The 8,150-nt window shown below is 38.8% G+C and overlaps 1 pseudogene; it reads left to right on the top strand.

Moving 5' to 3' along the window:
• The first annotated feature begins 6,324 nt into the window (after positions 1–6,324).
• On the top strand, positions 6,325–7,293 carry LOC123792295 (olfactory receptor-like protein OLF4; annotated as a pseudogene).
• Positions 7,294–8,150: the final 857 nt, after the last annotated feature.

The raw sequence follows: 8,150 nt of genomic DNA on the forward strand, positions 1-8,150 counted from the left end.
TGTCTGATTGCTGTGGCTAGGACTTCCAGAACTATGTTGAATAAAAGTGCTGAGAGTGGGCATCTTAGCCTTGTTCCTGACATTAGGGGAAAAACTCTCAGTTTTTCACGTTTGAGCATGATGTTATCTGTGGGTTTTTTCATATATGACCTTTATTATGTTGGGGTATGTTCCATCTATCCCTACTTTGTTAAGAGTTTTTATCATGAGTGAATTTTAAATCTTGTTAAATGCTTTTTCTGCCTCTATTGAGATGAGCATATGCTTTTCAGCCTTCATTTTCTTGATGTGGTGTATGACATTGATTGATTTACAAATATTGAAACATGCTTATATCCCTGAAATAAATCCCCACCTGATCAGGGTGAATCATCTTTTCAATATATTGTAACATGTGATTTGCTAGTATTTTCTTGAGGATTTTTGCATCTACCTTCATCAGGGATGTCGAACTCTAGTTTTCTTTTTTTTTTTTTTTTTTTTTTTTTTTTTTTTTTGTGGTGTCTTAGTTTGGTTCTAGTATCAGGGTAATGCTGGTCTCATACAATGTATTTGAAAGCTTTCCTTCCTCTTCTGTGTTTTGGAATAGTTTGAGGAGAATAAGTATTAACTCTTCTTTAATAGTACGGTAGACTGAACTTTTAGGTGGTTTTTCGATTATCAATTAAATTTTGTTACCTACGGTTGGTCTGTTTAGATTTTCTATCTTTTCCTGGTTCCATTTTGGAAAACTGTGTTCTATGACATTATCCATTTGTTCTAGGTTATCCACTTTGTAGACATATTCTTTTTCATAACATAATTTTTAAAATTTAAATTTAAATTCAATTAGCCAACATATACTGAGTACATCATTAGTTTTTGATATAATGTTCAATGATTCATTAGTTGTGTATAACACTCAGTACTAATCACATCAAGTGTCCTCCTTACTGCCTGCCCATTACCCAGTTACCCCATCCCCCCACCCTCCTCCCTACCCACAACCTTCAGTTTGTTTCCCGGAGTCAAAAGTCTCTCACGATTTGTCTCCCTCTCTGATTTCTTCCCATTTAGTGTTCCCTCCCATCCCCTATGACCCTCTGCACTATTTTTTATATTCTACATATGAGTGAAACCACAAGATAATTGTCTTTCTCTGATTGATTTATTTCACTTAGCATAATATTGTCTTATAATTGCATTTCTAAGGTATCCTTTGTTCCTTCTCCTCTCTTTTTTTATTTTATTTCTTTGTCTCCTTTCTCTCTCTTTTTTAAAAGAGTGTGGCTAAGGGTTTGTCAATTTTGTTTGTCTTTTCAAAAAACCAGCTCTTGGTTTCATTGAATTTTTCCATTTTTTGTCTCTGTGTCATGTATTTCTGCTCTGATTTTTATTATTTCCTTTCTTTTACTCACATTGGCTTTGTTCTTTGGGAAATAGTACTTTGAATATAAAATTAGTACCTGATAGTGATTAAGAGCAGATGTACCAAATGTGAATTGCCTTAATTTAATTTCATTGATACAATATCCATATACACACTTTGCTTTCTTTATAGTTGAAGATATATCTGCCATCACTCTTCAATGTGGATCAGCTATACCAGTGTTCTATATCCTACCTAAGCCATGCTCCACTAGACTTTTACCTTTTAGTTATATCACTGAAGTATGATTATATATATAATAAACTGTACCTATTTAAAGGATACAGTTTGACACTTGTGGTGAGCACAGCATAACATAAAGAGTTGTTGGCTGAAGCACTATGTTGTACACTGGAAACTAGTGTAACACTGTGCATCAACTATACTTTAATAAAATAATATTTTTTTAAATAATGTATACAGTTTGTTGCATTAAAGGAGTTGGACAAAATTTAGGAGAATATTCTGAATGATTCTGTTTGTATGTAATTCCAGAAAGTGCACAATAAGCTTTAACTACTTGATTCTATAACTTATGAAAATTTAATGCTTCTGAGCCTCAGTTTTCTTATTTCTGAAGATAAATGGGATAATAAAACTAATTTCAGAGGGATACTGTAAGAATAAACAAATGTGGGGTCATATTTTGTAGATTCCTAAGAAATTGTTCAGTGGGGAGGTTTATGATATATGTGTGTGGGTGTTTATACAAATTTTTCATTCATGTAAATATGGACACTCATATGCACACACACAGACTCATTATTACATGATCTTTTTATCACAAGGAAACCTGAGAGAAAGTGAGAAAATATATGAGTGAAAAGAATGAACATTTGGATAAATATGCATGTAAAATTATGAAGAAATTTGGACCCAAATATTTAAAATAGAACAGGTGGCATTAATGATTCAATTTCTCTGCCTTAGTGTCGGCGAGTCAGCACGGTTCATGGCATGGGAGATTTTTCTGTACCAGCTATTTGGGTTGAACAACTCCAAAGTGACTTCAGATTCCTTGTTCTACTTAAAGTGGGATTTCAATACCAAAAATCCTTATCCAAGATAATATAAAGGAAAGAGATCCAAGGCTGAATTCATTTCCCTTCAACAAAGTGTTATTGGATAAATGTTAAGATTAGATTTTTGTTGTGATTGTAACAAATGACCATGCTGCTTCCTTAAAACAAATCAATTTATTTTCTGATATTTCTCGAAGTCAGAAGTCTGAAATAGGTCTCCATGGGGTAAAATCACTCTATCTGCAGAGAGGAGTTCATCCTGGAGGTCTGGGGAGAATAGGTTTTCTTGCCTATTCCAGCTTTAGATCCACCTGTACTCCCTGACTCATGTGCCCTCCCTTTATCTTCAAAGCCAGCAACATAGCATCTGGAGATCTCTCTCTGACTCCAGGTCTTCTGCCTCCCTCTTCCACATTTGGAGAATGCTTGTGACCTATTGAGCCCACCTGATTATCAGAATAACTTTTTCTTAGGGTCCGCTGACTAGCAAGTGTTAATACCATTTGCAATTTTAATTCTCTGTTGTCATGACACAACACATAATCACAGATTCTATTGATTATGATGTGGAAATCTTTTGGGGACATTATTCTGCTACTAAAAGTCTTTTTCAGAGGTATATTTGATATCAACTAAGGGGCCCTCACCTTGAAGAATCAAAAACAGAATTTATTTTAGACTGCAAGTTCACTACTGAGACTTTTCTTTCCAAACCACACATGAAGAGGATCACTTGGCTTATTTATTAACATCACCCCAAAGCTATAAATGGTAAAGTAAACCCTCAACTAAATAAATTCAATATCATCTCAAGGTTAAGGGACAGTGCAAGGAGGTTAGACCTCTGGAAGGTAGGCAAGTTCATGACAATGAGAAACACAAAACTAGATTCACCTGAGTTCTACTCTGGTCTCCCAGGAACAGAGTCTCAGCAGGAAAAATTTCCTTTCTGTCCAGACCAGTGGCCCACAGGGAATGAAGTGCTCTGAGGAGGGAGTAACAATGGAAACAGCGCTTAATGAGCAGACAAGGGGAGCTGTAAATATCTCCTCTGCTGTAGAACGTCAGCACATGGATCCTTGGACTGGCCGGGACATGGTTGTTGCTTTTGGGTTCCTAAGTCTGGCTGGGGGACCCATGCTTCACTGCTTCCTGCTGCCCTGTCTGGGAACAGAGGTTCGGTCTCCATCATCAACCACCAAGGGAGGAATCGGCACCTCCACACAGAGACTTTCATCTTATAGACCCCTCCAGGTGAGTCTGAGAGCTCAGCAGGTATTTCAGGAAAGGGTCAGAGAGAATGGAACCTGAGAACATGTCCTGAGGTCACCTGAGACGAGATAGACTCATTTATAACTACTTATATAATGTGTTCAAAAGAGAAGTGTCCTTCGGACTCAGCAATACAGGCATCATTGTTGATGACACGTGGTGTGAGTGGAAGTGCAGTTGGATGCGGAGGGGGAGGGAACGGGAGGACCTAAAGTGGTTCCAGTGACATTAGAACATATTCAAGGAGTTTGTGCTAGGGGAGCAGGAAAACAGAGTATTGGGCTTAGAGGCATGTGCGGTGAACTTTTAAAGATGTGATGTTTTTGAGCGTGTTCTGTATTTATAGAAAGCCCCAGACCCATGCAGGTAACTGTTCCCTTGCAACAGCAGTTCCTGAGACATACATTTCGCATGCAAAAAGGGATATGCTAATTGCTTTACTTTGTAATACTTCATTACCAAGAGGCGTGGAAACCATGGCGACTTTGTGAGGTAGATGAAACTCAGGCAAATCTCTTCACCAGTGATAATCACGTATTTGCTCACAGGAAGGAACTGTACTGTAAGCTTTTACATATACTGAGGTAGGCTGTCTGCCACCCTAGGAGGAAGGGTGCTGCTATCTCCAGTATTTGAGTGAGGATGTTCACGTTTGGAACAGATTGGTTGTCTCTCCCAAACTTAAACATTTTATATGTGGTAGATCTGACATTCAATACCCAGTTGTCCGATTTCAAGAGTTTTGCATTTAAATCTTTAGGGAAAGTCTTTTATTATTTTATCTTTAAAAATCCCCTTCTATTGTCCTATATTGTGTATTTTCTCTTGTAAATTGCAGTTTATTCCCTTCGCACTTTTTTCTCCTAGAGAGATATTCAATTAGTAAAATGTTTTGCTATCTTAAAAATACCACTCCATTCATATTTAGATATATTATTATTTTTCTGCATTGTTAATCATCCTGGGCAGCAAGGGGATGTGGACTGGGGCTGGAATGCTGCCAGAACCAGGGAGGCTTTCTGCTTATCAGTCTCTCAGGGACCTCCTGAGCTTATTAGATCTCCTTTACCTCTTGCGTCCATTTCTTTCCTCTTTGTGTTTTTTGAATCATTTTTTAAAGTTTATTTAAATGCAGGACACAATGTGATCTGATTAAAATGGAGCCCAGTGTTTTTATGTCCAGTAGAGGCTTTACTAACTAGATTTTAAGTACTGTTCACACAGTCTTCAGGGTAAAGGTAATCTCGTGTTGACAGCTTGCCTTCTACCACTTCCTTCAACAGTATTGTGGCTAAAGGCAGGAAAAGCATGAGAGTAACATAGCGGCAGGAGGCCATACTGTACTGTGTTCATGTGTGAGCCAACGATGTGTGTGTGTGTGTGTGTGTGTGTGTGTGTGTGTGTGTGTGTGTGTGTGTGTTGTGGGGCATGAGCAGTCCTCAGGGCAATGGTACCCGAGTTCATATACTCCAATATGGGACCCTTAAATGCCAGAGTGTTCACCAACAGATGGAAATAAGGAAGGGATCTATCCCTATTTACAGAATACCTTGGAACACAATTAATAAGAAGCAAAGAACAGCATGTGAAGGAAGGACTCCCTGTGTCTTGAAGTCCCAACAGTAGCAGGAAAGCCACCTCGGTCCTCAACATTCTCTGCCACCACCTGTCATCTCTCTCCCCTTGCTCATTCCCTCAGCACACTGACTGCATGTTGAGATCTGCAGATCTGCAGTAAGTGCCTTCTGCAGGGCCTTTGCTCTCTTTTCCCTCCTGGGCAAACATCTCCCCCAGATATCCTCCTGCTTTCTGCTCAGTCTTTCTGGAACCTCTGTTAAAATGTCACCTTCTTTGCAGGTGTTCCTGAACTCCTATTAAAATTTAGCACTGTCCCCATTCAGTGCTTTTTATGCTGACTTTTTCTCCCCTTTAGAGCACCTGTAACTCTCTGACATGTATATGATTTATATATATTTATATGTATAAATACATGTAAATATATATGTGTATGTGTATTCTTTCTCCATCATTGGATTGTATGGAATTTTCTTATTTGTTTTTCCAAGTTTTTATTTAATTCCCATTAGTTAACATACAGTGTGATAGTAGTGTCAGGTGCAGAATGTAGTGATTCCGCACTTCCATACATCACCTGGTGCTCATCACCACAAGTGCCCTCCTCCATCCCCATCATCTATTTCTCCCCCCATCCACCTGCCTCCAACAACCCTCAGTTTGTTCTCTATAGCTAGCAGTCTCTTTCCTGATTTGCCTCTCTTTTCTCCTCCCCCCCACCGTGTTCATTTGTTTTGTTTCTTAAGTTATGGAGTTTAAGAAACAAAACATGAGTGAAATCATATGGTATTTGTCTTTCTCTCGCTGACTTATTTCACTTAGCAGACTATGCGCTAGCTCCATCCTGGTCATTGCAAATGGGACGGTGTCATTCATTCCTTTTAATGTTTGAGTAATATATATATATATATTAATTGGAATTTAAATAAAAACTTAAAAATTAAAAATAATAAAGGGTAATAAATAAATAAATGAAGACCATAGGTTTGAAAATTATCATTTTGTTTTTTTTTCTTTTTTTGCCTTCCTGGTAGTCATCTCCACCAAATGAAATCATGCAATGATACACAAATGTCAGAGATTCTTCTTCTAGGCTTTTCACAAGAGCCAGAACTGCAGTCCCTCATATTTGGGCTTTTCCTCTCCGTGTACCTGATCACTGTGTTTGGAAACCTGCTTCTCATCCTGGCCGTCAGCTCTGACTCCGACCTCCACACCCCCATGTACTTCTTCCTGGCCAACCTGTCCTTTGCAGATATCTGTTTCACCTCCACCACCGTCCCCAAGATGCTGGTGAACACCCAGACTCAGAGCAAAGTGATCACTTATTCAGGCTGCATCACACAAATGTATTTTTTCATGCTTTTTGCAGGATTAGAAATCTTTCTACTGACTGTGATGGCCTATGACCGCTTTGTGGCCATCTGTCACCCCCTGCACTACACGATCATCATGAACCCCTGGCTCTGCGGACTGCTGGTTCTGGTGTCCTGGATCCTGAGTTTCTTGCATTCCTTGTTAGAAAACTTACTGGTGTTGCAGCTGGCCTTCTGTACAGACTTGGAAATCCCCCACTTTTTCTGTGAACTCAATCAGGTCATCCAACTTGCATGTTCTGACACTTTTATTAACAACTTGGTGATTTATTTTGCAACTGCTCTGCTGGTTGGGGGTCCTTTTGCTGGGATCCTTTACTCTTACTCTAAGATTGTTTCCTCCATACATAGAATATCATCAGCTCAAGGCAAGTATAAAGCATTTTCCACCTGTGCATCTCACCTCTCAGTTGTCTCCTTATTTTATTGTACCAGCCTAGGAGTGTACCTTAGCTCTGCTGCTCCCCAGAGCCCCCACGCAATTGCAGTGGCCTCGGTGATGTACACGGTGGTCACCCCCATGCTGAACCCCTTCATCTATAGCCTGAGGAACAGAGACATAAAGAGGGCTCTGAAAAGAATCATTGGGCTTCCAGTGATGTAAAGGCCAATCATTCTGGGTCTGAAGAAGTGCCCCTGATTGTACGGCTCAAGCTTCAGAGCCAGGAACTGTCATTCTTCTATCAGGCTATGAAAGTAGAATAGGTTCCTTTTATTTATTTCCTGGCATTTTCATTTGTTTGAATTCAACTTCTCCATGCATTTAAGTAACTCACTTTATTAGGCTTCTGCTCTGTCTGATATACAGACAGTTTTCCTCTTTGTCCATTTCCTACTTTTTCGAAGATTTTTCCAGCCTTGAACAAAAATATTTGGAGATTCCCATTTATGTCATAGGTTACTGTGATTTTCATAAGAGTACTTTCTACTCAAAGAACATATGTCACCCCAAGTAATTTTCTCTTATTTTACTAAAAGGATAGTCATGAGTCGTAGTATTTATTAAGAAGAAACTAGTTTGGACTATGGACTCTGAGAAACAAACTGAGGGCTTCAGAGAGGAGGGGTGGGGGGAATGGGATAGACTGGTGATGGGTAGTAAGGAGGGCACATATTGCATGGTGCACTGGGTGTTATACGCAACTAATGAATCATCGAACTTTACATCAGAAACCAGGGATGTACTGTATGGTGACTAACATAATATAATAAAAAAAATTAAAAAATAAAAATAAAAAATAAAAAAAGAAGAAACTAGTTTGATAATGAAGGACATTTATATAATTTTACATTAAAGGAAAATATGAGATCCCAGTTTTTTCACTTTTGTCTACATCAATACTTTGTACCTCACTGCCTTCACTGCTCATCCTCACAATGTAGACTAACTTATAGTCTTTCCTGTAGGTAGTGACTGAGTTCCACTCTCCTTATTAGGATCATGTCCTTCTATGCAGCTGTGTCCACTGTACCTACCACACTAATTGGCAAAATGAT

The sequence above is a fragment of the Ursus americanus genome, chromosome 14 (genome assembly GCF_024610735.1).
Source record: "Ursus americanus isolate L20-20 chromosome 14, mUrsAme1.1.p, whole genome shotgun sequence".
Classification (NCBI taxonomy): domain Eukaryota; kingdom Metazoa; phylum Chordata; class Mammalia; order Carnivora; family Ursidae; genus Ursus; species Ursus americanus.